A 16,016-nucleotide genomic window follows, 5' to 3' on the forward strand; every position below is an offset into this window, starting at 1 on the left:
TATGTCTTGGACAATAGCATGTTTACCAAATGGCGTCCTAGCTTTGTCTCTTCGATGTATATCAACTGACTTATATTTCTCTCTTGTGTCTCCCCTGATGATGTGATTATTACACGAAAGTGCACTTGGGAACTTATCGTGTTTCATCTTCCCCGTGGACTCATAGGAATATCTTGATCACGCGCAAAATTGTGATCCTATCCAACACACACACACACACACACACACACACACACACACACATACATACATATATATATATATATATATATATATATATATATATATATATATATATATATATATATATATATATATATATATGGGAGCGGGGGGCCAGAAATCCTCCCCTCCTTGTATTTTTAACTTTCTAAAAAATGGGAAACAGAAGGAGTCACGCGGGGAGTGCTCATCCTCCTCGTAGACTCAGGTTGGGGTGTCTAAATGTGTGTGGATGTAACCAAGATGTGAAAAAAGGAGAGATAGGTAGTATGTTTGAGGAAAGGAACCTGGATGTTTTGGCTCTGAGTAAAACGAAGCTCAAGGGTAAAGGGGAAGAGTGGTTTGGGAATGTCTTGGGAGTAAAGTCAGGGGTTAGTGAGAGGACAAGAGCAAGGGAAGGAGTAGCAGTACTCCTGAAACAGGAGTTGTGGGAGTATGTGATAGTATGTAAGAAAGTAAATTCTCGATTAATATGGGGAAAACTGAAAGTTGATGGAGAGAGATGGGTGATTATTGGTGCATATGCACCTGGGCATGAGAAGAAAGATCATGAGAGGCAAGTGTTTTGGGAGCAGCTGAATGAGTGTGTTAGTGGTTTTGATGCACGCGACCGGGTTATAGTGATGGGTGATTTGAATGCAAAGGTGAGTAATGTGGCAGTTGAGGGAATAATTGGTATGCATGGGGTGTTCAGTGTTGTGAATGGAAATGGTGAAGAGCTTGTAGATTTATGTGCTGAAAAAGGACTGGTGATTGGGAATACCTGGTTTAAAAAGCGAGATATAAATAAGTATACGTATGTAAGTAGGAAAGATGGCCAGAGAGCGTTATTGGATTACGTGTTAATTGACAGGCGCGCGAAAGAGAGACTTTTGGATGTAAATGTGCTGAGAGGTGCAACTGGAGGGATGTCTGATCATTATCTTGTGGAGGCTAAGGTGAAAATTTGTATGGGTTTTCAGAAAAGAAGAGTGAATGTTGGGGTGAAGAGGGTGGTGAGAGTAAGTGAGCTTGGGAAGGAGACTTGTGTGAGGAAGTACCAGGAGAGACTGAGTACAGAATGGAAAAAGGTGAGAACAATGGAAGTAAGGGGTGTGGGGGAGGAATGGGATGTATTTAGGGAATCAGTGATGGATTGCGCAAAAGATGCTTGTGGCATGAGAAGCGTGGGAGATGGGTTGATTAGAAAGGGTAGTGAATGGTGGGATGAAGAAGTAAGATTATTAGTGAAAGAGAAGAGAGGCATTTGAACGATTTTTGCAGGGAAAAAATGCAATTGAGTGGGAGATGTATAAAAGAAAGAGAAAGGAGGTCAAGAGAAAGGTGCAAGAGGTGAAAAAAAGGGCAAATGAGAGTTGGGGTGAGAGACTATCAGTAAATTTTAGGGAGAATAAAAAGATGTTCTGGAAGGAGGTAAATAAAGTGCGTAAGACAAGGGAGCAAATGGGAACTTCAGTGAAGGGCGCTAATGGGGAGGTGATAACAAGTAGTGGTGATGTGACAAGGAGATGGAGTGAGTATTTTGAAGGTTTGTTGAATGTGTTTGATGATAGAGTGGCAGGTATAGGGTGTTTTGGTCGAGGTGGTGTGCAAAGTGAGAGGGTTGGGGAAAATGATTTGGTAAACAGAGAAGAGGTAGTAAAAGCTTTGCGGAAGATGAAAGCCGGCAAGGCAGCAGGTTTGGAAGGTATTGCAGTGGAATTTATTAAAAAAGGGGGTGACTGTATTGTTGACTGGTTGGTAAGGTTATTTAATGTATGTATGACTCATGGTGAGGTGCCTGAGGATTGGCGAAATGCGTGCATAGTGCCATTGTACAAAGGCAAAGGGGATAAGAGTGAGTGCTCAAATTACAGAGGTATAAGTTTGTTGAGTATTCCTGGTAAATTATATGGGAGGGTATTGATTGAGAGGGTGAAGGCATGTACAGAGCATCAGATTGGGGAAGAGCAGTGTGGTTTCAGAAGTGGTGGAGGATGTGTGGATCAGGTGTTTGCTTTGAAGAATGTATGTGAGAAATACTTAGAAAAGCAAATGGATTTGTATGTAGCATTTATGGATCTGGAGAAGGCATATGATAGAGTTGATAGAGATGCTCTGTGGAAGGTATTAAGAATATATGGTGTGGGAGGAAAGTTGTTAGAGGCAGTGAAAAGTATTTATCGAGGATGTAAGGCATGTGTGCGTGTAGGAAGAGAGGAAAGTGATTGGTTCTCAGTGAATGTAGGTTTGCGGCAGGGGTGTGTGATGTCTCCATGGTTGTTTAATTTGTTTATGGATGGGGTTGTTAGGGAGGTAAATGCAAGAGTTTTGGAAAGAGGGGCAAGTATGAAGTCTGTTGGGGATGAGAGAGCTTGGGAAGTGAGTCAGTTGTTGTTCGCTGATGATACAGCGCTGGTGGCTGATTCATGTGAGAAACTGCAGAAGCTGGTGACTGAGTTTGGAAAAGTGTGTGGAAGAAGAAAGTTAAGAGTAAATGTGAATAAGAGCAAGGTTATTAGGTACAGTAGGGTTGAGGGTCAAGTCAATTGGGAGGTGAGTTTGAATGGAGAAAAACTGGAGGAAGTGAAGTGTTTTAGATATCTGGGAGTGGATCTGGCAGCGGATGGAACCATGGAAGCGGAAGTGGATCATAGGGTGGGGGAGGGGGGCGAAAATCCTGGGGGCCTTGAAGAATGTGTGGAAGTCGAGAACATTATCTCGGAAAGCAAAAATTGGTATGTTTGAAGGAATAGTGGTTCCAACAATGTTGTATGGTTGCGAGGCGTGGACTATGGATAGAGTTGTGCGCAGGAGGATGGATGTGCTGGAAATGAGATGTTTGAGGACAATGTGTGGTGTGAGGTGGTTTGATCGAGTGAGTAACGTAAGGGTAAGAGAGATGTGTGGAAATAAAAAGAGCGTGGTTGAGAGAGCAGAAGAGGGTGTTTTGAAGTGGTTTGGGCACATGGAGGGGATGAGTGAGGAAAGATTGACCAAGAGGATATATGTGTCGGAGGTGGAGGGAACAAGGAGAAGAGGGAGACCAAATTGGAGGTGGAAAGATGGAGTGAAAAAGATTTTGTGTGATCGGGGCCTGAACATGCAGGAGGGTGAAAGGAGGGCAAGGAATAGAGTGAATTGGAGCGATGTGGTATACCGGGGTTGACGTGCTGTCAGTGGATTGAAGCAAGGCATGTGAAGCGTCTGGGGTAAACCATGGAAAGCTGTGTAGGTATGTATATTTGCGTGTGTGAACGTATGTATATACATGTGTATGGGGAGGGGGGGTTGGGCCATTTCTTTCGTCTGTTTCCTTGCGCTACCTCGCAAACGCGGGAGACAGCGACAAAGTATAATAAAAAAAATAATAATAATATATATATATATATATATATATATATATATATATATATATATATATATATTATTTATTTATTTTGCTTTGTCGTTGTCTCCCGCGTTTGCGAGATAGCGCAAGGACACAGACGAAAGAAATGGCCCAACCCACCCCCATACACATTTATATAAACACACACGTCCGCACACGCAAATATATATACCTATACATCTCAATGCACACATATATATACACACAAAGACACATACATATATACCCATGCACACAATTCACACTGTCTGCCTTTATTCATTCCCATCGCCACCTCGCCACACATGGAATACCATCCCCCTCCCCCCTCATGTGAGCGGGGTAGCGCTAGGAAAAGACAACAAAGGCCTCATTCGTTCACACTCAGTCTCTAGCTGTCATGCAATAATACCCGAAATCACAGCTCCCTTTCCACATCCAGGCCCCACACAGCTTTCCATGGTTTACCCCAGACGCTTCACATGCCATGATTCAATCCACTGACAGCACGTCAACCCCGGTATACCACATCGATCCAATTCACTCTATTCCTTGCCCGCCTTTCACCCTCCTGCATGTTCAGGCCCCGATCACACAAAATCTTTTTCACTCCATCTTTCCACCTCCAATTTGGTCTCCCTCTTCTCCTCGTTCCCTCCACCTCCGACACATATATCCTCTTGGTCAATCTTTCCTCACTCATTCTCTCCATGTGCCCAAACCATTTCAAAACACCCTCTTCTGCTCTCTCAACCACGCTCTTTTTATTTCCACACATCTCTCTTACCCTTACATTATTTACTCGATCAAACCATCTCACACCACACACTGTCCTCAAACATCTCATTTCCAGCACATCCACCCTCCTGCGCACAACTCTATCCATAGCCCACGCCTCGCAACCATACAACATTGTTGGAATCACTATTCCTTCAAACATACCCATTTTTGCTTTCCGAGATAATGTTCTCGACTTCCACATATTCTTCAAGGCTCCCAGGATTTTCACCTTTATTCAAATATCTTCTCATGCCACAAGCATCTTTTGCGCAATCCATCACTGATTCCCTAAATACATCCCATTCCTCCCCCACTCCCCTTACTTCCATTGTTCTCACCTTTTTCCATTCTGTACTCAGTCTCTCCGGGTACTTCCTCACACAGGTCTCCTTCTCAAGCTCACTTACTCTCACCACCCTCTTCACCCCAACATTCACTCTTCTTTTCTGAAAACCCATACAAATCTTCACCTTAGCCTCCACAAGATAATGATCAGACATCCCTCCAGTTGCACCTCTCAGCACATTAACATCCAAAAGTCTCTCTTTCGCACGCCTGTCAATTAACACGTAATCCAATAACGCTCTCTGGCCATCTCTCCTACTTACATAAGTATACTTATGTATATCTCGCTTTTTAAACCAGGTATTCCCAATCACCAGTCCTTTTTCAGCACATAAATCTACAAGCTCTTCACCATTTCCATTTACAACACTGAACACCCCATGTATACCAATTATTCCCTCAACTGCCACATTACTCACCTTTGCATTCAAATCACCCATCACTATGACCCGGTCTCGTGCATCAAAACCACTAACACACTCATTCAGCTGCTCCCAAAACACTTGCCTCTCTTGATCTTTCTTTTCATGCCCAGGTGCATATGCACCAATAATCACCCACCTCTCTCCATCAACTTTCAGTTTTACCCATATTAATCGAGAATTTACTTTCTTACACTCTATCACATACTCCCACAACTCCTGTTTCAGGAGTATTGCTACTCCTTCCCTTGCTCTTGTCCTCTCACTAACCCCTGACTTTACTCCCCAGACATTCCCAAACCACTCTTCCCCTTTACCCTTGAGCTTCGTTTCACTCAGAGCCAAAACATCCAGGTTCCTTTCCTCAAACATACTACCTATCTCTCCTTTTTTCACATCTTGGTTACATCCACACACATTTAGGCACCCCACTCTGAGCCTTCGAGGAGGATGAGCACTCCCCGCGTGACTCCTTCTTCTGTTTCCCATTTTAGAAAGTTAATACAAGGAGGGGAGGATTTCTGGCCCCCCGCTCCCGTCCCCTCTAGTCGCTTTCTACGACACGCGAGGAATACGTGGGAAGTATTCTTTCACCCCTATCCCCAGGGATAATATACATATATATATACATAATCACATACACACACATACACATACATACGCACATATATATATATATATATATATATATATATATATATATATATATATATATATATATATATATATATATATATATATATATATATTTTCTTTTCTTCAGGTGTTTACCTATTCCAGTGTATAATCACAAAGTACCATCACATATAGGAAGGCCGGATACGCCACTCCAAGGGCCACGTCATAGGAAGGAATACTTTGATAAGCGAGGACGAGAGAGAGAGAGAGAGAGAGAGAGAGAGAGAGAGAGAGAGAGAGAGAGAGAGAGAGAGAGAGAGACGGGCTTTCCCGAAGGACACTAAGGTGTAGTGGCTTTTCCGTATGACGTCATACACTCTCGACCCATACAAGGGCTAACCAAGAGGAGCCTTGATGACGTCACGGACGATGGGGGTAGTGGGGGTCGGGGCTAGGAGGGAAGGGGGTGGGAAGTGAGGGGGGGGGGGTTGTTAGACGGATAGGTCTTGGTTTCCTGCGAGTTCTATGTAAGTGTTCCTCTGGTGACGTCAGATGTTCTTCGTTGATAAATGAACAAGGTAAACCTTCCACTGACGTCATACGGTATAAGACCAGCCAGGTCATAACCTTGAGAAAGGCTTTTGTTGAGTATTAACTGATGTAGACTGTCGTAAACTTCATGATATCATCACATGATAATCATCGTCGCATCATTAATATGTTCAGTGAATATATGTTAAGGTAACTTATCATTATTATGTACCACCTGAATCATGCCACCATCACCACCTGAATCATGCCACCATCACCACCTGAATCATGCCACCATCACCACCTGAATCATGCCACCATCACCACCTGAATCATGCCACCATCACCACCACCTGAATCATACGAGTCTATCACCACCTGTATCATAACGTGTCTACCACCACCTGTATCATACGTGTCTACCACCATGGAAACATCTGCTAAACACAGAGACGTCTGCTGTATACAGACGTCTGCTGTATGAGGACAAGTGTGTCAGGACACGAAACTGGAACCAGCGATCAGGGGAGAACAACAATGAATAAATAAAGGCTGAGAAACAAGAGAAGGATAGAAGAAGAAGAAGAAGAAGAAGAAGAAGAAGAAGAAGAAGAAGAGGAGGAGGAAGAAGAAGTGATGAAAATGCTATGTTAACCTTGAAAGAATTACGTGCAGTGAAATGAGGCGTCGAAAATCCTATGCAGTATTGAAGGACCTCATGATGAAGTTTATGTAGAGAGGAGGTAGTGAAGATGGGAGGGCCATCATGTCCACCACATCAACAGAGTATGCTAGTCCATCAGCCGTTGGTCAGATGGAAGCAAGACTCACTGTACGAATGGACGTTAAGTCTTAAGACCATATAGAATAGAGGAACGAAATGACTGTAGATGAACACACCGTTGCAGAAGGACATTGTAGTTCCCATGAAGAGGTTTGGTATTATGATGAACTGTTAGAGTATTGGTTAAGTGATGGTTGAGTAACAGGCAGGTGGAAATGATCATATGTCCACTGGTAGTTCCCGAGCAGGTGGAGGAGTACCCACTAGTAGTTCCCGAGCAGAGGAAGGAGATCCCTTTCACTCTCCGGCACCATTTACGTCAGTCAGGGAAACATTTCGTCAGCGCTTGTGTTTCGAGAACACTCTGATGATAGGTGATATAATTCTCTATTTAGTGGGCCTTGAACTGATGTATCATATCCTGAACGTTGATTCCACTCGGTACATTGTCATTTGCTCTTATACGTGAATATTTACAGGTGGTCGTGCACACTGGCTGAATATGGTCTTGAGAATTACCGTAGACAGAACACTCCGGCAACACATGATTGCACGAGCTGTATGACTTGAGATCATTCATTATGGCCAGGTGACTAGATATTATGGGCAGATGACTAGATATTATGGGCAGGTGACCAGATAATATGGCCAGGTGACTAGATATTATGGGCAGGTGACTAGATATTATGGCCAGATGACTAGATATTATAGGCAGATGACTAGATATTATGGCCAGGTGACTAGATATTATGGCCAGGTGACTAGATATTATGGCCAGATGACTAGATATTATGGGCAGGTGACTAGATATTATAGGCAGATGACTGGTATTATGGCCAGGTGACTAGATACTATGGCCAGATGACTAGATATTATGGGCAGGTGACTAGATATTATAGGCAGATGACTAGATATTATGGCCAGGTGACTAGATATTATGGGCAGATGACTCGATATTATGGGCAGATGACTAGATATTATGGGCAGATGACTAGATATTATGGGCAGAGGACTAGATATTATGGCCAGATGACTAGATATTATGGGCAGATGACTAATATATATATATATATATATATATATATATATATATATATATATATATATATATAGCTTAATGGTCAGCGTTCCCGAATACCACGCAAAAGGTCCTGGGTTCGCGTCCTGGCTGTTGGAGGGTATTGACGTTCATATGAATTATATTCGTATTCATATACCTCCGCGTTTGTACAGAAAGGTTCTGTAAAATGCTATTGCTGGTTATGTGAGCCTGATGAGATTTGACCGGTGTAGACCCCGTTGCTTATGGATGTGAGACGAAGGGTATTCGATTACATATATTTGAATAGTCATTTCCCTGTTTGGGGCGATCATTGCCTAGTGGTTAGCGTTCCCGAATACCACGCAAAATGTCTTGGGTTCGAATCCTGGCTGTTAGAGATATTATATATATATATATATATATATATATATATATATATATATATATATATATATATATATATATATATATGTGTGTGATAGAGTGTAAGAAAGTAAATTCTCGATAAGTTTTTATCGAGGATGTAAGGCATGTGTACGTGTAGGAAGAGAGGAAAGTGATTGGTTCTCAGTGAATGTAGGTTTGCGGCAGGGGTGTGTGATGTCTCCATGGTTGTTTAATTTGTTTATGGATGGGGTTGTTAGGGAGGTAAATGCAAGAGTTTTGGAAAGAGGGGCAAGTATGAAGTCTGTTGGGGATGAGAGAGCTTGGGAAGTGAGTCAGTTATTGTTCGCTGATGATACAGCGCTGGTGGCTGATTCATGTGAGAAACTGCAGAAGCTGGTGACTGAGTTTGGAAAAGTGTGTGGAAGAAGAAAGTTAAGAGTAAATGTGAATAAGAGCAAGGTTATTAGGTACAGTAGGGTTGAGGGTCAAGTCAATTGGGAGGTGAGTTTGAATGGAGAAAAACTGGAGGAAGTGAAGTGTTTTAGATATCTGGGAGTGGATCTGGCAGCGGATGGAACCATGGAAGCGGAAGTGGATCATAGGGTGGGGGAGGGGGCGAAAATCCTGGGGGCCTTGAAGAATGTGTGGAAGTCGAGAACATTATCTCGGAAAGCAAAAATGGGTATGTTTGAAGGAATAGTGGTTCCAACAATGTTGTATGGTTGCGAGGCGTGGGCTATGGATAGAGTTGTGCGCAGGAGGATGGATGTGCTGGAAATGAGATGTTTGAGGACAATGTGTGGTGTGAGGTGGTTTGATCGAGTGAGTAACGTAAGGGTAAGAGAGATGTGTGGAAATAAAAAGAGCGTGGTTGAGAGAGCAGAAGAGGGTGTTTTGAAGTGGTTTGGGCACATGGAGAGGATGAGTGAGGAAAGATTGACCAAGAGGATATATGTGTCGGAGGTGGAGGGAACAAGGAGAAGAGGGAGACCAAATTGGAGGTGGAAAGATGGAGTGAAAAAGATTTTGTGTGATCGGGGCCTGAGCATGCAGGAGGGTGAAAGGAGGGCAAGGAATAGAGTGAATTGGAGCGATGTGGTATACCGGGGTTGACGTGCTGTCAGTGGATTGAATCAAGGCATGTGAAGCGTCTGGGGTAAACCATGGAAAGCTGTGTAGGTATGTATATTGGCGTGTGTGGACGTATGTATATACATGTGTATGGGGGGGGGGTTGGGCCATTTCTTTCGTCTGTTTCCTTGCGCTACCTCGCAAACGCGGGAGACAGCGACAAAGTATAATAAAATAAATAAATAATATATATATATATATATATATATATATATATATATATATATATATATATATATATATATATATATCCCTGGGGATAGGGGAGAAAGAATACTTCCCACGTATTCCCTGCGTGTCATAGAAGGCGACTAAAAGGGGAGGGAGCGGGGGGCTGGAAATCCTCCCCCTCAATTTTTTCTTAATTTTCCAAAAGAAGGAACAGAGAAGGGGGCCAGGTGAGGATATTCCCTCAATGGCCCAGTTCTCTGCTCTTAACGCTACCTCGCTGACGCGGGAAATGGCGAATAGTTTGAAGAAAAAATAAAAGAAAGAAAAAAAAAAAAAAAAAAAAAAATATATATATATATATATATATATATATATATATATATATATATATATATATATATATATATATGTATATGTGTGTGTGTGTGTGTGTGTGTGTGTGCGGGCTCATCACTGCTTATTTACCACGTGTGTCCGTGCCAGTACTTCGCACCTCGGGTATGCAACTGACTTGTCCTCACAGGTTGGTCTCCTGTGGCGCAAGTGACCTGGGAATTTGACCTCAGCTTTGTCTGGCCAGACTGTCTGCCTCAACCCTTCCCGACTTGCGACACCTGTCGTAAACCACACTTGTGTGTTGTCAGGATACTTGTACAGTTTTAGTATTATATATATATATATATATATATATATATATATATATATATATATATATATATATTTTTTTTTTTTTTTCTTTTTTTCTTTCTTTTTTGCTTTGTCGCTCTCTCCCGCCTTTGCGAGGTAGCGCAAGGAAACAGACGAAAGAAATGGCCCAACCCACCCCCATACACATGTATATACATACGTCCTCACACGCAAATATACATACCTACACAGCTTTCCATGGTTCACCCCAGACGCTTCACATGCCCTGATTCAATCCACTGACAGCACGTCAACCCCGGTATACCACATCGATCCAATTCACTCTATTCCTTGCCCGCCTTTCACCCTCCTGCATGTTCAGGCCCCGATCACACAAAATCTCTTTCACTCCATCTTTCCACCTCCAATTTGGTCTCCCACTTCTCCTCGTTCCCTCCACCTCCGACACATATATCCTCTTGGTCAATCTTTCCTCACTCATTCTCTCCATGTGCCCAAACCATTTCAAAACACCCTCTTCTGCTCTCTCAACCACGCTCTTTTTATTTCCACACATCTCTCTTACCCTTACGTTACTTACTCGATCAAACCACCTCACACCACACATTGTCCTCAAACATCTCATTTCCAGCACATCCATCCTCCTGCGCACAACTCTATCCATAGCCCACGCCTCGCAACTATACAACATTGTTGGAACCACTATTCCTTCAAACATACCCATTTTTGCTTTCCGAGATAATGTTCTCGACTTCCACACATTTTTCAAGGCTCCCAGAATTTTCGCCCCTCCCCCACCCTATGATCCACTTCCGCTTCCATGGTTCCATCCGCTGCCTGATCCACTCCCAGATATCTAAAACACTTTACTTCCTCCAGTTTTTCTCCATTCAAACTTACCTCCCAATTGACTTGACCCTCGACCCTACTGTACCTAATAACCTTGCTCTTATTTACATTTACTCTTAACTTTCTTCTTTCACACACTTTACCAAACTCAGTCACCAGCTTCTGCAGTTTCTCGCATGAATCAGCCACCAGCGCTGTATCATCAGCGAACAACAACTGACTCACTTCCCAAGCTCTCTCATCCCCAACAGACTTCATACTTGCCCCTCTTTCCAAAACTCTTGCATTCACCTCCCTAACAACCCCATCCATAAACAAATCAAACAACCATGGAGACATCACACACCCCTGCCGCAAACCTACATTCACTGAGAACCAATCACTTTCCTCTCTTCCTACACGTACACATGCCTTACATCCTCGATAAAAACTTTTAACTGCTTCTCACAACTTGCCTCCCACACCATATATTCTTAATACCTTCCACAGAGCATCTCTATCAACTCTATCATATGCCTTCTCCAGATCCATAAATGCTACATACAAATCCATTTGCTTTTCTAAGTATTTCTCACATACATTCTTCAAAGCAAACACCTGATCCACACATCCTCTACCACTTCTGAAACAACACTGCTCTTCCCCAATCTGATGCTATGTACATGCCTTCACCCTCTCAATCAATACCCTCCCATATAATTTACCAGGAATACTCAACAAACTTATACCTCTGTAATTTGAGCACTCACTCTTATCCTCTTTGCCTTTGTACAATGGCACTATGCACGCATTCCGCCAATCCTCAGGCACCTCACCATGAGTCATACATACATTAAATAACCTTACCAACCAGTCAGTAATACAGTCACCCCCTTTTTTAATAAATTCCACTGCAATACCATCCAGACCTGCTGCCTTGCCGGCTTTCATCTTCCGCAAAGCTTCTACTACCTCTTCTCTGTTTACCAAATCATTTTCCCTAACCCTCTCACTTTGCACACCACCTCGACCAAAACACACTATATATATATATATATATATATATATATATATATATATATATATATATATATATATATATATATATATTTGATACATATTCGCCATTTTCCGCATTTGAGGTAGCATTAAGAACAGAAGACTGAGCATTAGAGGGAATATCCTCACTTTGCCCCCTTATCTGTTCTTTTTCTTTTCTTAAAAGTAAAAAAGCGGTAGAGGAGGATTTCCATCCCCCACTCCCTCCCCTTTTAGTCGCCTTCCACACGTAAGGAATACGTAGGAAGTATTCTTTTGCCCCTGTATTCATGCTTGATCGCTGTTTACCGCAGTAGTGACAGAGCAATAAGAACAGACAAAGAAATGGCCTAATTTGCTCATATCCACTCTCTAGCTCCTGCTCACTTCCACTCCCTAGCTCGCATGCATAATACACTGATAACATATCCCCCTACCACAACGAAGCCCCATACAGCTTTCCACAGTTTTCCCCTGCCTGCTTCATATTCCCTGGTTCAGCCCTCGGACAGCACATTGGCTCGAAGTCAGAGTGAGCGTGGCTCTCGTGGGGGCCGGTTGGGATAACAAGCCAAATCCGCTAGACCCAGTGCTTAGGTTCCTCCCCACAGGCGTGCCGCCCTAGAGCATAGGGCCTGCACCTCCTGTGTTATAGGGAGGTTTAATCTCAAACAACAACTGCTCTAATTTGGTATATCCCTTGCATGCCTCTCACCCTCCTTCTACTTTCTCTTTGGATCCCCTTTTTCCATGTTCCTTCCACTCCCAACATGTATTATCTCTTAGTAAACCTTTCTTTATGTCCAGACCATTTCAGTATACCCACTTCAGCTCTCATACATATATTAATTGTTCTTTTCCATCCAATGATTGTAGTTTCTTATGTAATCTAAACTCTGAACTCTTCAATCCAGTATACTATGTTAAAATACATTGGCATATACAAATATCACGCTGGCTGATATACACTCTGTGCCAAACGGTAAGGGACGATATGTGTGCTGACTTATATATATATATATATATATATATATATATATATATATATATATATATATATATATATATATATATATATATATATATATAATCCCTGGGGTTAGGGGAGATAATATATTGCCCACGTATTCCCTGTATATCACAGAGGGCGACTAAAAGAGGTAGGAGCAGGGGGCTAGGAATCCTCCACTCCTGTTTTACTTTTCCAAGAGAAGGAACAGAAAAGGGAGCCAAATGAGGATTTTACCTGTTCTCGACTATACCTCTAACGTAGGAATGACTTATATGAATAAAAAAGAATTTTTTTTTTTTTTTTTTTGCTTTGTCGCTGTCTCCCGCGTTTGCGAGGTAGCGCAAGGAAACAGACGAAAGGAATGGCCCAACCCACCTCCATACACATGTATATACATACACGTCCACACACGCAAATATACATACCTACACAGCTTTCCATGGTTTACCCCAGACGCTTCACATGCCATGATTCAATCCACTGACAGCACGTCAATCCCGGTATACCACATTGATCCAATTCACTCTATTCCTTGCCCGCCTTTCACCTTCCTGCATGTTCAGGCCCCGATCACTCAAAATCTTTTTCACTCCATCTTTCCACCTCCAATTTGGTCTCCCACTTCTCCTCGTTCCCTCCACCTCCGACACATATATCCTCTTGGTCAATCTTGCCTCACTCATTCTCTCCATGTGCCCAAACCATTTCAAAGCACCCTCTTCTGCTCTTTCGACCACGATCTTTTTATTTCCACACATCTCTCTTACCCTTACATTACTTACTCGATCAAACCACCTCACACCACACATTGTCCTCAAACATCTCATTTCCAGCACATCCACCCTCCTGCGCACAACTCTATCCATAGCCCACGCCTCGCAACCATACAACATTGTTGGAACCACTGTTTCTTCAAACATACCAATTTTTACTTTCCGAGATAATGTTCTCGACTTCCACACATTTTTCAAGGCTCCCAGGATTTTCGCCCCTCCCCCACCCTATGATTCACTTCCGCTTCCATGGTTCCATCCGCTGCCAGATCCACTCCCAGATATCTAAAACACTTTACTTCCTCCAGTTTTTCTCCATTCAAACTTACCTCCCAATTGACTTGACCCTCAACCCTACTGTACCTAATAACCTTGCTCTTATTTACATTTACTCTTAACTTTCTTCTTTCACACACTTTACCAAACTCAGTCACCAGCTTCTGCAGTTTCTCACATGAATCAGCCACCAGCGCTGTATCATCGGCGAACAACAACTGACTCACTTCCCAAGCTCTCTCATCCACAACAGACTTCATTTTTGCCCCTCTTTCCAAAACTCTTGCATTCACCTCCCTAACAACCCCATCCATAAACAAATTAAACAACCATGGAGACATCACACACCCCTGCCGCAAACCTACATTCACTGAGAACCAATCACTTTCCTCTCTTCCTACACGTACACATGCCTTACATCCTCGATAAAAACTTTTCACTGCTTCCAACAACTTGCCACCCACACCATATATTCTTAATACCTTCCACAGAGCATTTCTATCAACTCTATCATATGCCTTCTCCAGATCCATAAATGCTACATACAAATCCATTTGTTTTTCTAAGTATTTCTCACATACATTCTTCAAAGCAAACACCTGATCCACACATCCTCTACCACTTCTGACACAACACTGATCTTCCCCAATCTGATGCTATGTACATGCCTTCACCCTCTCAATCAATGCCCTCCCATATAATTTACCAGGAATACTCAACAAACTTATACCTCTGTAATTTGAGCACTCACTCTTATCCCCTTTGCCTTTGTACAATGGCACTATGCACGCATTCCGCCAATCCTCAGGCACCTCACCATGAGTCATACATACATTAAATAACCTTACCAACCAGTCAACAATACAGTCACCCCCTTTTTTAATAAATTCCACTGCAATACCATCCAAACCTGCTGCCTTGCCGGCTTTCATCTTCCGCAAAGCTTTTACTATCTCTTCCCTGTTTACCAAATCATTTTCCCCAACCCTCTCACTTTGCACTCCACCTCGACCAAGACACCCTATATCTGCCACTCTATCATCAAACACATTCAACAAACCTTCAAAATACTCACTCCATCTCCTTCTCACATCACCACTACTTGTTATCACCTCCCCATTAGCGCCCTTCACAGAAGTTCCCATTTGCTCCCTTGTCTTACGCACTTTATTTACCTCCTTCCAAAACATCTTTTTATTCTCCCTAAAATTTTAATGATACTCTCTCACCCCAACTCTCATTTGCCCTCTTTTTCACCTCTTGCACCTTTCTCTTGACCTTCTGTCTCTTTCTTTTATACATCTCCCATTCAATTGCATTTTTACCCTGCAAAAATCGTCCAAATGCCTCACTCTTCTCTTTCACTGATAATCTTACTTCTTCATCCCACCACTCACTACCCTTTCTAATCAACCCACCTCCCACGCTTCTCATGCCACAAGCATCTTTTGCGCAATCCATCACTGATTCCCTAAATACATCCCATTCCTCCCCCACTCCCCTTACTTCCATTGTTCTCACCTTTTTCCATTCTGTACTCAGTCTCTCCTGGTACTTCCTCACACAAGTCTCCTTCCCAAGCTCACTTACTCTCACCACCCTCTTCACCCCAACATTCACTCTTATATAATGTATATATATATATATATATATATATAT

The sequence above is a fragment of the Panulirus ornatus genome, chromosome 10, assembly GCF_036320965.1.
Source record: "Panulirus ornatus isolate Po-2019 chromosome 10, ASM3632096v1, whole genome shotgun sequence".
NCBI classification, from domain to species: domain Eukaryota; kingdom Metazoa; phylum Arthropoda; class Malacostraca; order Decapoda; family Palinuridae; genus Panulirus; species Panulirus ornatus.